Source organism: Chrysemys picta, chromosome 4 (genome assembly GCF_011386835.1).
Source record: "Chrysemys picta bellii isolate R12L10 chromosome 4, ASM1138683v2, whole genome shotgun sequence".
Lineage (NCBI taxonomy): Eukaryota > Metazoa > Chordata > Testudines > Emydidae > Chrysemys > Chrysemys picta.
In genome coordinates this window covers 146090964-146105335 of record NC_088794.1, presented here as the reverse complement: position 1 = coordinate 146105335, position 14372 = coordinate 146090964, and the positions used below count along the sequence as shown (strand labels likewise).

The following is a 14372-nucleotide window of genomic DNA, read 5'->3' as shown; positions in this document are numbered from 1 at the left end:
ATTTCTGTATTCCATTGCAATGCAACTCTAAATACCACACATTATTTCTTTATTAATATATTGTTGTGGATGCATAATATTTGGGAATTTCCTTGCCTGCCCCTGCTCTCCTCTTTATTGCCCTTACATTGGGTACTGTTCATTTGAAGCAAATGTCACCCTTCCCCTGCACAAAGTTTTTTTTATAAGCAGGCCCTATATGTGTAACAATATGGAGTTTGGGGGTGAGAGGGTCTAACCTTAAACCAGGGGCAAGGTGCAGGACAGCCCTGCAGACTCCAATGACATAGCATTAGCCCTGGTCTGAAATTTGCTACAATTTCTGCACACCTACATGGGATTTCTGCCCACTGGAACTGTATAACTGCAGCCCAGGTGGCCACATGCCCACCACTCACCAGGCTCACATACATCTGCCTCTCCATGATGGACCATTTGTGTCATAGAGTGCAACTCAGCTCCTTAGTGCAGAGGGTACAAAGCCCGTATCCTACATTCTGGGCATAGTTCATCCTGTGTGTTCCCTGTCATAGGGTGGCTGGCTCCTGTAAAAGAAGTAGGTCCAGTTCCCCTTTGCCAGGACAGGTGCTCCCATGTGGCCAATTAAGAGGGCAGGGTTATAAAGGATCAGTGAATACTACAGTGGGGGGGAGTTTCAGTGAGTCAGAGCAGAGGGGTCAGTCAGGAAGGGTAGGTGAGAACTGCTAAAGCCAAGGGGACTCAGTGAGTTCTGAAAGGAAACATAATGTGGTTCCTGGGAGAAGGCTGAAGAGCAGTTTGCTGTATGGTGTCCCAAGCAGCCAAGGAGCCGTGTCTGGAGAAGCTGAAGGTGGTAGAGCTGGCAGCAGCACGTGTTGCTTGCTTGTTCTAAGATGGAGAGTTGGAGCCAAGCACTAGAGAGGGCTGAAGGCAGGGGACCAGCTGAGAAGCTTACCTGCTGACATCTCCAGGGTTGGACAGCTAGACTCAGAGGAACTGAGGGCTGGGGGAGTGAGGGATGCTCCCGGCAGACAGGCATTCCTGCTAGGATTGGGAAGAGGGTGGGGCTGCACTCCAGTTGGAAGGGTTGGGATGGCTGGCCTGGTACAAGGACAGAATGGGGATGACAGAGTCTGGGTGTGGTCAAAGGTGCTGGTATGGGGAGTGTCAATGGATGAGATGTCTTGAGTTTTAATGACTGCTTGCACTGGGGTGAAAAATGGACTGCATGTTTGGGCCTCTTGTTATGAACTACTTGGACTCTATTGTTGTAATAAACCAGCCCCAAGGAGGGGAAGTATAGCAACAAGAGATCCTAAAGTGAAGTTATTGTTACTACACAGAGGAAACTGAGGCTGGCATGCTCCTCATGCTGTGGCTTCCTGCAGGAGGATGCTTTGGGCAGGGGTGCCCTATGACAATCCCTCTGCCCACTTGGAACAGCTCGGGTACACTTTTATTAATATGTCTGAGAAGGTTCTGAAGTTAGCACAACTTTCAATAAGTTTTTTAGACAATAGACACCTCAGAAGAGAGCTGAAGAAATGGGATGGAGTGTCTTTAGCCTGTCCACACCATTGACTCATCCAGAGGCTCATGAGGTCACATAATAGTGGGGCAAATGTGAAGGGATGAGACAGGTCTGATAAGAATATGGTGCCATACCAGAGAGATGGTAATGAAGGGCTGTCGGTTTCCATTCCATTATACTACAACTACCTTTAAAAAATGTCTTTAACTGGATTTAGGACTCCTAAAACAAACACCATTTACCGTAAATTGAAAATACTGTGTACCGGGGTGGCCAAACGGCGGCTTGAGAGCCATATGTGGCTCTTTTTCAGTTAAAGTGCGGCTCGCAGAGCCTTCCCCACCCACCAGACTGGGGTGGGGGGTAAGCTCAGGGCTTCTGCCCTGCGGTAGGGTTAGGGGCTTCAGCCCCATGGGAGGCACCTGCCAGGGCTTGGGGCTTCAACAGGAGTGGGGCTGATGCCCTGAGCCCTGGCAGGTGCCTCCCGTGGGGCTGAAGCCCCTCACCCCCCACCCTGCCACAGGGCTGAAGTCCTGAGTCCTGGCAGGCGCACCCAGCTCTTGAACTTCAGTAGATTATCGTATGCAGCTCAGAGGGTGAGTAAGTTGGGCCACCCCTGCATGTACTGTAGTGAGCTGTTGTTTTATTCTAACAAAGAATTACAGATTATTTACTTGTGCATTATATCAGAAAGGACACAAACTTAAAAGGGAGGCAGAGTCTGAATTCTTTGCTGCACTAATCCTTTATGCAGTGGAGTTTGTAGTAAAATAGTGTCCTAATTTGATAAGGTCAGGGCCCCTTTGTGCTAGGTATTGTACAAACTCAGTGAGAAGCAGTGCCTGCCTTGAAACGCTTACAGTCCACATAAATAGATGAGACAGACAAACAGTGGGAGAGGAAACAGAGGGGTGATGTGTATTATCCCAAGTCACAGAGCAGGTCACTGCTGAGTTGAAAATAGAACTTGGGTCTCGTTGGGTATGTCTGTACTACTAAAAGACCTGCAGCACTGGCCCAGGTCAGCTGATTCTGTCTCACAGGGCTCGGACTGCGGGGCTAAAAATTGCAGAATAGACGTTCAGGCTCAGCCTGGAGCCCAGGCTCTGAAACAACACAAGGAGGGTGGGTCTCCGAGTCCAGGTTCCAGCCCAACCCCAACATCTATGCTTCAATTTTTAGCCCTGTGAGGCCAAGTCATTTGATCTGGGCTCTGAGACTTGGTGCCGTGGGTTTTTTATTGCAATGTAGACGTATCCTTAAATTCCATTCCGATGTCCTATCCATTGGACCACAGCATCTCTGCATGCTAACAGCAACCCTGGCAAGAGCACCATGAGCTTTCCACTAGTGCACATATTCATGTGGGAAAGGATACAAACAACAAACACTCGGCCCTAGGATCATGGTGGATGCTATGAATGCATAAGCAAGAACCTTATTTCTAGTACTGGTGTCATAGTGTCCATAGCAGCTATAGCCGGTAGGCCAAATTCACACCGGTGTAGTTACCCTAAAGATGATTTAGATTCTCCATTTAATAGAAAAAAGCCATGCAATGCAACTATATAGCCCCAATTTTTTGTTACAAGCTGATAAGCACAACTGAATGTCACTTGTCCCAAACTGGCTTCTAATGAATAATTTTTGTGGGAGGGGAGGGGAGAGGAGGGGAGGGGGGGCAGTCAGGATATTTAGTGATAAATATAAGAAGGATTTTGCGATTTGTTTATCTTCCCTAGCCATCTGGCACTTTTTGCATTTCAGTAGCCATGGACACTGAGAGAACAGTAGATAAAACAAAATAGTCCTATCTTATCAGGACCTGGAGAAATTTAACTCTGTATTTATAGGATTAACCAAGTCACTATAGCTCTTGTATGGCTTCCATCTTAATTAATGGTCATGTTCCTCAAAGCATTTCTTTGTTGCATGTTACTAAATAGAGCAGTCCTTTATCTCCTTTTAATTTGCTTTCACTGTGAACCAGTTGGCTGCAGCAATCCTGCCCCGCCTCAGTACTGGAGGTGCTGCTGATGGAGCAATGGAGACATAAAAGACATGTTTGTGCTGGGGGAAGAATCATTTTAACACATGGTAAAATTTCTAAAGCGCCTGAAGCCCTGGCCTTGTCTACACTAGAAAATTAGTTTAGCTACATCAGTCAGAGGTGTGAAAAATCCACCCACCTGAGCAGTATAGTTAAGCCGATCTAAGTCCCCATCTAAACAGCGCTAGGTCCCATTGACCTAGCAACAGCCTCTCAGTGAGGTTGGGCAGAGGCGACGCATGGGGGGGCATACAGGGTCAAGTGCCCCCCTCCCGATTGGTCTGCCGGGAGCGGGGAGGGAGAGGGGCTCTGTCCTTCTATCCCTGCACCTCTCCCGTGGCACGTTTGGCCCCTCTCCCTGGCAGCCAGGTGGGAAGCAGGATAGACATGGCTGGGAGGCAGCCCCGGGCTCAGCTGCTGGGGACATGGGCTGAGCATGCTGGGGGGGAAAGGGGGCTCCAGCTTGCTCGGCCCCTGTCCCCAGCAGCCGAGCCCAGGCAGGGAGTGGGCCACCGCTGCCTCCCAGCCAGGCTCTCTCAGGCAGAAGAGGCTCCGTCCTGCTCCCCGCCCCACTGCCAGGGCAAATGTGCCGGGAGGAGGCGCAGGGAGAGAAGGACAGAAACACCCTTTCCCCTTCACAGATAACGTGGGGTGGGGAAAGCGTGGTGGCCCCAGGCTGGCCACACGGTGTGGGGGTCACTGGGCAAGGGAGACACGCAGGGCGGTTATGTGTCCTCCCCTTTAGATTGTGCCCCCCACCCCCCAGTATGGGGAGGCACCATTCTATACCGACAGGAGAATTCCTCCCGTCACTGGAGGTAGCTTCTACATTGCAGTACTGCAACAGCGCAGCTGTGCCGCTGTGGTGTTTTAAGTGTAGCCAAGCCCATTGTCTAGGAGAAAAGGTGCTTTTTTCCTTCTTCAGACAACTCAGTGAAGTTAACTCTATTGAAAATTCCATTTAGTACTGTAAGCAGAGTCAGGATGAGCTCTACCCTGACATCTGGTGGTGAATTATGGCAAGTGTGGAAAAGAACTCCAGGGGCTGATCTTGTTTGCATAGGCACACCCACTTGCCTGGCATGAGACAACAGCAACTGATAGTGGTTACTTTGGACGGGGTGGATCCCCAGTTTCTCTGTTATTGGGGCAGGAGGAATAAAGTGTTGTTTCCCTGATTATGTGAATCAAGGACAATGAAACTGTTTTATGACAGAGTGTCTCACCATCACCTAAGTAGCTCTCGCTAGACAAGGGACATGGGTTCCACAACCCACTGAATTTTGAGAAAAAGGATAGGGACAGGTATTTATACTTGATGGTATACCCCTGCCCCCATATTTGAGGGCTTGAGATACCCATTGTAGTATCTCCACTGTTGAATGTCAGAGCTAACTTTGATTCTATTAGGAATCTAGTTACAGACTGCTGAGCTGAATTCACTTTGGGCTAATCACAAAAGAGCTAAAGTTATTAAGAGCTGAGATCACTGAGTGCTGTGTTAACTAGTGGGGGAGCCTGAAACTATATTGCTAAGTGGCTGGTGGAGCAGTTTGTGGGGACGGCTGGAGGAGCAGCGAGCGGCGCGGAGCCTTGTGGGGACGGTTGGAGTGGCCCAAGGAACGGTGAGCGGAGCTGTTTGCGAGGATGGCTGGAGCGACTCACAGGTCGGTGAGTGGAGCCATTTGCGGAGATGGCTGGAGCGGCTCACAAGATGGTGAGCGGAGCGAAGCAGCTCGAAGAGCAGAGCAGTTCGTGGGACGGCAGGAAGTGGACTGGCTCGTGGCGGAACCCCATGGAGAGACAGCTGGCCTCGGATCACGTAAGGTGCCCCTTAACACCCTGCGTGCCCCCCTGTTGCTCTGGGGCTGCACTGACCAGGGACAGAGACTTTGGGGGTTGTTGGACTTTTGGGACTTTGGGTGGTTGCTGGACCCAAGAGACTTTAGGGGTGTTGGACTTTGGGGACTCTGGGTGATTTTTGGGTTGCTGGATTCAAGAACCAAAGGGAAAGGACACAGCCCAATTTGCTGGGGTGGGTCTTTTGCTCATGGTTTGTGTTATGAATCCTGTTTGTGGTGTTTTTCCAATTTAATGCTGATGTCATTTACCTCATGTTATTAAGCATTTTCTGCTACACTCAGACTCCGTGCTTGCGAGAGGGGAAGTATTGCCTCTTAGAGGCGCCCAGGGGGTGGTAAGTAATTGTCCCAGGTCACTGGGTGGGGGCTCGAGCCGGTTTTGCATTGCGTTATTGAAATGGAACCCCTAGATACAGAACCCGGCCCTTGTTGCTGCCAACTTAGATGGGCAGAAGGGCTACAGTACCAATACAGAAACATTTTAACACTGGGAGGGTGATTAATCATTGAAACAATTTACCAAGGGTCGTGATGGATTCTCCATCACTGGGACTTTTTAAATCAGGATTGGATGTTTTTGTAAAAGATCTGCCCTAGGAATTATTTGGGGGAAGTTTTATGGCCTGTGTTATACAGGAGATCAGACTAGATGATTACAGTTGTCCCTTCTGGCCTTGTAATTTGTGAGCATATGAAAACACCTAGGCTATAACTTGATGGGCTAAAATTGAATTATTGGTGTTAAACTGTGTCTAGGTTGGTGTTAAGTGGGGTTTTCAATCAAGTTAAACTAGCTTCTATTCTATATATGTTCTTGTATAGCTCTCAGCCCCAGTATCTGAGCACCTTCCAGGAGTGCTTTAAGTGATGTGACTAACATCTGTCATATACTGTTTAATCTCTCATCCCTTCCCTAACGGAAGAAGAGTTTGCAAGTAGAGTGTCTTGTTTTGGTAGGGTTTTGGTGTTTTTTTCTGGGGGCAGGGGGAGTGGGGCCTGGGTACAGTATATTAGTTATTGTTGGGGGGCTGTATGTGTACCCCCCTCTGGGGACATCACCTGTGGATGGTGCTGGTATGAACAAAAAGATGCACAGTTTATATTAACATAATCCTCTTCAAACAGGACTATGGTAACATGAACTAGGTACCTTTTAGTTCATGCTGGCAGCATCCACACAGGGCAGTTAGAGCAGAACGTTTTGGTGTGCTCTGCAATCCACGCCCCCGTAATCCACACTGCAGCACCATACAGACAAGTCCTTTGTTCAGATAAGTGTTTTGTTGGTGAGTGCAGCATTTGTTCCTGGGGTTAATTCCTGCCTCTCCAACAGTTGTGGAAGGGAACCAAGGGGGGCTGGGCTTAGCTGGAGGCAAGTAGGGTTTTCTCAGGCACAGGACTTGGGATCCATTTAGCCAACCTCGGGCCGCCCCGTCACAATTGCAACAAAGGTGTGCTTTTTACATCAAGATAGATCAATCGCAATAGCTCTTGCTGTAAACTCCTAGTGGAGACAAGACACTGCAGTCTTCACCTCAATGGAACTAATCAAGGCTAGCCAGTTGTGGGGTGGACTTTGACCAGTTACACTGAGATAAAAACGACACATGTCGCATCTCCCCTGGAACTGTACATTGAAAAATAATTGTATGTTAAAAAAAAAACCCACACTTTTTTGCAGTAAAGACATAGCCTCAATTATGGGGGGAAATCTTTTTTTCCCCCTACTGCTCTAGACAAAGTTTAAATGATTTAGGAGCCTAAAGTCCCATTGATTTTCAAGTCACTTAAGCACTTCTGAAAATTTTACCTAAAGTCTCTTTGGCCTGGTGTACACTACAGAGTTAGGTTGATGTAAGTCTGGAAGCATCTACACTATAATGTTCTTCCTGCCAATGTAAGTCACCTGCTATGCCAACCTAATAACTACACCTCTGCGAGAAGCATATCACTTAGCTTGATGTAGTTAGGTCGACGCAGTGTCCATGTAGACATTCTGTTGCTTACATTACCTTACCCCTGCTCGGGGGTGACCACCGGAGCCCCGCGCTGACAGCTGGAGTTCCACAATGGCCTACTTATGTCAGCGCAAGCACTCCTGGTGAGGACATGCACCGCTGGCAGAGAAGGAGCATAGTGTGGACATGAACAGCTGATTTAATTACTTCAGTGGCTGTACGTCAACCTAACTTAAGTCGACTTCATTTTGTAGTTGAAACATGTCCTTTCTATGCTGATGCTGTCTCTTTTAGTGTTTTGTTTTTCCTTGATTGATCTATTTGAGAAGGTGAAGGGGAAAGGGGAACTGGCTTCAAGATCAGTCACATAAAATGAGCACTTTTATAGACACACCAATCCCTTTCAATAAACCAGAGTATATAAAAGATACATCTGACTCACAATATTTGTTGACATTTTAAATTATGCACTTCCTGTTTCCAAAATTGGTCAGATCTGCCTCATCATGCTAACAGGGAGAGTAACAGTCAGTCAGATAAATATTAAAGCTGTCACTTATTTTAGACACTGACAGCAACTTTGACAAGTTACTTTCTTACCCATATCACAAGGTGTAATTTTAAGGTCATCTCATTCCAAATTACCAGATACTTTTTTTTTTTTAACTCATCATACAAGACGTACTGGATTTACCAGCTATAGGCTCTGACCCCACAAACACTTATGCATATGCTCAACTTTAGGTATGTGAGTAGTCCAACCGACTTCAATAAAGAACTCTCACACTTGATGTAGGATTGGATCCTGAAATCAGTGGCTTAACTGCATGATGAATTTGGGCCATTGGGAGTTTTGACTGAGTTAGGACTTGACAGATCCTTTGAATTAAAAAAAAAAAAAGAAAAAAAAATTGCCAGAGTATATCATTATTCAACTCATGTTTTATCTTATCTGTGTGGGAGCAGGAATTTGCCTCTAGTTATGAAATTTCACTGATCATGCTGTCTGTAAAGGTTAAAAAGTATTGTGGCGTATCAGACTGGTTCAGGTTGATTTACAAAGGTCTTTTGATGAGGATTCCAGCAATGTTTGGTTCTGCATGCTGTTGAATAAAACAATTATAATTGTATAGTTGCCTGTATATACTGATTTGTATTTAAAAAGTCTGCATGAGGATTATATTTTCAAGGGACTTCTATCTTCACAATCACTAGTAAAAACTGCTCAGGATATGTTTACACTAGAGTTATTAACCTCAGACTAATTGATCATCAGATCACATTTGTGGAGGCTAGTATGGACACTCCGCAATATTTGTCACCTAGAACAAATGTCTGAGGTTTAGCCTGGGGTGATCTAGATACACTATATATACACAGAGCTTTTCCTTATAGATCATCAGTTTGAATCCAAACATGGCCAAAAGTTGTGGCCTACAGGAAATACGCTTGAGTCCACTTCCTTGTAGGCATATGTCCCCCTCAAAAGAGGCCTTCATTGGCACTCTCAGCAAAAGGGATCAACGAATGAATGTCCAAACATACTGGGCTTTCCTCTTCTAGAGATAGTCCTTGCAGGCACAAGTAAGGTGCATTCATGGGGGGTGGGGGTGTATATAAAGAACACAGACACTTTAAAATCATAGAAGTGTAGGGCTGGAAGTGACCGTGAGGTAATGTAGTCCATTCCTCCCATGTGGAGGCAGGATTAAGCCATTTGCTTAACCTGTCCTTAAAAACCTCCAATGACAGGAATTCCACAGTATCCCTAGGTAACCCGTTCCAGTGCTTAACAATCCTTATAGTTAGAAAGTTCTTCTTAATATCTAACCTAAGTCTCCTTGATAGCTAACTAAGCCAATTACTACTTCTCCTACCCTCATTGCACATGGAGGGCAACGGATCACCATCCTCTTCATAACAACATTTTACATATTTAAAGACTGTCATGTCCCCCTCATCCTTTTACTCTCTAGAAGGAGCATGCCCAGTTCTTTCAACCTTCCTCATGGGTCATGCTTTCTAAACCTCTTACTTTTGTTGCTCTCCCCCAGACCCTAATTTGTTAACATTTTTTTAAAGCATTGTGCCCAAAACTGGACACAATAGTCCAGCTGAAGTCTCACCATTGCTGAATAAAGCAAAACAATTATCTCCAGTGTCTTGCTTTAGCAGGAGCACCTTGCTCAGCTGATACCTCTCTGACCCTGCCAAATGAAAGGTTACTGTCTTGCAGGAACTTTTTCCCCAGCATGCCTTTCTGGGGCCAGGGCTTCTAAATTTGTAAACGGCAAACAGCTGCTGTTCGAAAGGGGTCATTTTGTAATTGCTCCTTCAGTTCTAGCTAGCAAATATTCTTATCACAGACTAGTGAGGAGGGCTTTAAACTAGGTTCACCGGGGGAAGGAGAGTAAAGCCCTGAGGTAAGTGGGGAAATGGGATACCGGGAGGAAGCACAAGCAGGAGAGTGCAAGAGTGGAGGACTCCGGTCTCAGACTGAGAAAGCGGGACAATCAGCGCGTTATCTTAAGTGCCTATACACAAATGCAAGAAGCCTGGGAAACAAGCAGGGAGAACTGGAAGTCCTGGCACAGTCAAGGAACTATGATGTGATTGGAATAACGGAGACTTGGTGGGATAACTCACATGACTGGAGTACTGCCATGAATGGATATAAACTGTTCAGGAAGGACAGGCAGGGCAGAAAAGGTGGGGGAGTTGCATTGTATGTAAGAGGAGTATGACTGCTCAGAGCTCCAGTATGAAACTGCAGAAAAACCTGAGAGTCTCTGGATTAAGTTTAGAAGTGTGAGCAACAAGGGTGATGTGGTGGTGAGAGCCTGCTATAGACCACCAGACCAGGAGGATGAGGTGGACGAGGCTTTCTTCCGGCAACTAGCAGAAGTTACTAGATCACAGACCCTGGTTCTCATGGGAGACTTTAATCACCCTGATATCTGCTGGGAGAGCAATACAGCGGTCCACAGACAATCCAAGAAGTTTTTGGAAAGTGTAGGGGACAATTTCCTGGTGCAAGTGCTGGAGGAACCAACTAGGGGCAGAGCTCTTCTAGACCTGCTGCTCACAAACCGGGAAGAATTAGTAGGGGAAGCAAAAGTGGATGGGAACCTGGGAGGCAGTGACCATGAGATGGTTGAGTTCAGGATCCTGACACAAGGAAGAAAGGAGAGCAGCAGAATACAGACCCTGGACTTCAGAAAAGCAGACTTTGACTCCCTCAGGGAACTGATGGGCAGGATCCCCTGGGAGAATAACATGAGGGGGAAAGGAGTCCAGGAGAGCTGGCCAGAAAGGGATCTAGGGTTATAGTGGACCACAAGCTAAATATGAGTCAACAGTGTGATGCTGTTGCAAAAAAAGCAAACATGATTCTGGGATGTATTAACAGGTGTGTTGTGAGCAAGACACGAGAAGTCATTCTTCCGCTCTACTCTGCTCTGGTTAGGCCTCAGCTGGAGTATTGTGTCCAGTTCTGGGCACCGCATTTCAAGAAAGATGTGGAGAAATTAGAAAGGGTCCAGAGAAGAGCAACAAGAATGATTAAAGGTCTTGAGAACATGACCTATGAAGGAAGGCTGAAAGAATTGGGTTTGTTTAGTTTGGAAAAGAGAAGACTGAGAGGGGACATGATAGCAGTTTTCAGGGATCTAAAAGGGTGTCATAAGGAGGAGGGAGAAAACTTGTTCACCTTAGCCTCTAAGGATAGAACAAGAAGCAATGGGCTTAAACTGCAGCAAGGGAGGTCTAGATTGGACATTAGGAAAAAGTTCCTAACTGTCAGGGTGGTTAAACACTGGAATAAATTGCCTAGGGAGGTTGTGGAATCTCCATCTCTGGAGATATTTAAGAGTAGGTTAGATAAATGTCTATCAGGGATGATCTAGACAGTATTTGGTCCTGCCATGTGGGCAGGGGACTGGACTCGATGACCTCTCGAGGTCCCTTCCAGTCCTAGAATCTATTAATCTATTTTAAAGAATCCTTATTGAGGTTGTAGGAAAAAAACATCCCGATGTGTAGAAAGAATAGTAAATATGGCAGGCGACCAGCTTGGCTTAACAGTGAAATCCTTGCTGATCTTAAATGCAAAAAAGAAGCTTTCAAGAGGTGGAAGATTGGACAAATGACCAGGGAGGAGTATAAAAATATTGCTCAGGCATGCAGGAGTGAAATCAGGAAGGCCAAATCACACTTGGAGTTGCAGCTAGCAAGAGATGTTAAGAGTAACAAGAAGGGTTTCTTCAGGTATGTTAGCAACAAGAAGAAAGTCAAGGAAAGTGTGGACCCCTTACTGAATGAGGGAGGCAACTTAGTGACAGAGGATGTGGAAAAAGCTAATGTACTCAATGCTTTTTTTGCCTCTGTCTTCACAAACAAGGTCAGCTCACAGACTGCTGCACTGGGCAGCACAGTACGGGGCGGAAGTGACCAGCCCTCTGTGGAGAAAGAAGTGGTTCGGGACTATTTAGAAAAACTGGACGAGCACAAGTCCATGGGGCCAGATGCGCTGCATCCAACGGTGCTAAAGGAGTTGGCGGATGTGATTGCAGAGCCATTATCTTTGAAAACTCATGGTGATCGGGGGAGGTCCTGGATGAGTGGAAAAAGGCTAATGCAGTGCTCATCTTTAAAAAAGGGAAGAAGGAGGATCTGGAGAACTACAGGGCAGTCAGCCTCACCTCAGTCCCTGGAAAAATCATGGAGCAGGTCCTCAAGGAATCAATTCTGAAGCACTTAGAGGAGAGGAAAGTGATCAGGAACAATCAGCATGGATTCACCAAGGGCAAGTCATGCCTGACTAACCTAATTGCCTTCTATGAGGAGATAACTGGGTCTGTGGGGCAGAGACTTGAACTCACATGTTCTAGGTTAGTACCCTAACCAGCTGGGGAGGGGGAGGATTTGCTCTCAGTCTTTCCTGCTGAAGCTGTCCCACTTTGTATGAATCATTCAGTATGTATGGGAGTAAGACGCTGAAGCAGACTCTCCTTCTACTTAACCACCAAGCTATAGAGCTAACCTCTGGCTTGCTCTCTCTAGCCCAATGAATATTTAATTATTTATACAAAGTGCCAGGTAGGGGGGGAGAGTAAAATCCCTGGGTCTCTCAATGCCTAACACTAAGATGGTAGTGAGTGCCCCGTGTCTTGCTTGGCCTGGGGCGGCAAGCAGGTGTTTCTCAGTGTGTGTAGTGGGCTGGTACCCCTATGGCTGCCAGTGCATGACTATGTGTTTGTGTGTGTGTCCACTGAGGCTCTCGGTGCCTGGCACTGGGTGGGTGGCTGGGACTAATAGTTCCCGGTGCCTAGCACGGGTGTGTGTGAGATTTCTCCCTGTGCCTGACACTGGGGGGCCGGAGGGGGCCGGCGTCCCCCCGAGGCTCCCGGTCGGTGCCTGGCGCTGGGGCGCGGGAGGGGGCCGGCGTCCCCCCCAGGCTCCCGGTCGGTGCCTGGCGCTGGGGGGCCGGAGGGGGCCGGCGTCCCCCCGAGGCTCCCGGTCGGTGCCTGGCGCTGGGGCGCGGGAGGGGGCCGGCGTGCCCCCGAGGCTCCCGGTCGGTGCCTGGCGCTGGGGGGCCGGAGGGGGCCGGCGTCTCCCCGAGGCTCCCGGTCGGTGCCTGGCGCTGGGGGGCCGGAGGGGGCCGGCGTCTCCCCGAGGCTCCCGGTCGGTGCCTGGCGCTGGGGGGCCGGAGGGGGCCGGCGTCCCCCCGAGGCTCCCGGTCGGTGCCTGGCGCTGGGGGGCCGGCAGTTCCCGCTGCCTGGCGCTGGGGGGCGGGAGGGGGCCGGCGTCCCCCCCAGGCTCCCGGTCGGTGCCTGGCGCTGGGTGGCCGGCGTCCCCCCGAGGCTCCCGGTCGGTGCCTGGCGCTGGGGGCCGGCAGTTCCCGGTGCCTGGCGCTGGGGGGCGGGTGGGGGAGCTGCCTGGGCCCAGCTCTGCAGCGCCGGCTCCGCCCCGGGCCCGGATTGGCGAGGCCGCGGCGGCTCCACCCCGAACAAGTTGGCTCCGCTGTGGGGGATCCGGCTGCGCCGAGCGACCGGGGTCTCCTGAGCCTCCCGCTCGCCACCGGCTCCGGGACCCCCGCTGCTCTGGGACCCAGGCGGGCCCGCGCTCTGTACCCGGTAGGGCCGCGGCTCGGGGGAGGGGCCCGGGTCCTGCGCCGCCCCGGGAGCGGGGGCTCGGAGCGCCGGGGCGGCCGGGCAGGTGGGTCCCGCTCGGGAGGCTAAAGGGGGGGGATCCCGGCGTGGGGCCCACCCGGCCGGGCGGGCGCTGGAGAGGGGGCCGCGAGCAGGCCCTGGACGGAGCCGCGGTCTTTCCTGCCCGGCCGCGGCGGCGCTGGGGCCGGGAGGGGGCTGCGTCTGCGAGGGCGGTCGGGCCGGAGCCAAACGCCAGGCAGCGGCAACCGGGCCTGGTTTGCCCGCCGCGAGCAGGAGTGGCAGGGGCGCGGGCCCCTTAGGGTGCGGTCCCCCATGGCTGACTCCCCTCTATGCAGCTCGAGACCAGGGGGGTCCTCTCCCCACAACAGCCCCCCATCGGGCTCTCTCCCTCTGCGGCCGTGGGGCTGGGGTAGCCCCCCCATCAGGCTCCCTTTCCCCCCTTCCCTGCTGCAGCCATGGGTACCGGGCGCTCTTGCAGGGTGTGCCATTGCCCCCCTGCTGCGGGGATATGGATGGGGCACCCCTTTATCGGGCTCCCTGTCCCTCAGCGCTGGTGGGGCTCGCGTACCCTTCTTTGCATTTAAAGGATGCTTCACGTTATCGGTCTACAACACACTCTTTGTCCCTTCATAGAGGAGCCACCCCCCTGCAGAAGGTTTGATGTGGCTAGGACACCCGCAGCCCTTATAGGGGCTCGCTTCCCCTCTCTGTTGCTGGGATGCCCCCTCTGTAGGGCTTCCTGCTCTATCCTCTTCCTGCTGCAGTTATAGTGGGGCTGGGAGGACAGGTATATGATGCTTTGGCTTCAGCTGTAGTGAAGTT

At 50.0% G+C, this 14372-nt stretch overlaps 1 protein-coding gene across 11 annotated transcripts in view; it reads left to right on the top strand.

The window, feature by feature from the left end:
- Positions 1 to 12434: 12434 nt before the first annotated feature.
- The window catches only part of FBXO34 (F-box protein 34), a 71426-nt gene continuing 69488 nt past the window's right edge, over positions 12435 to 14372 (top strand). For 5 of the 11 annotated variants that reach the window (XM_065595743.1, XM_005295496.4, XM_065595734.1 and 2 more), the window contains exon 1: positions 13326 to 13514. The gene's annotated coding sequence lies outside the window, so the exon portion shown is untranslated. Of the gene's footprint in view, positions 12478 to 13325; positions 13597 to 14372 lie in introns of those variants that run through there. The other 6 variants (XM_024107593.3, XM_065595738.1, XM_065595735.1 and 3 more) reach the window with 4 other exon arrangements.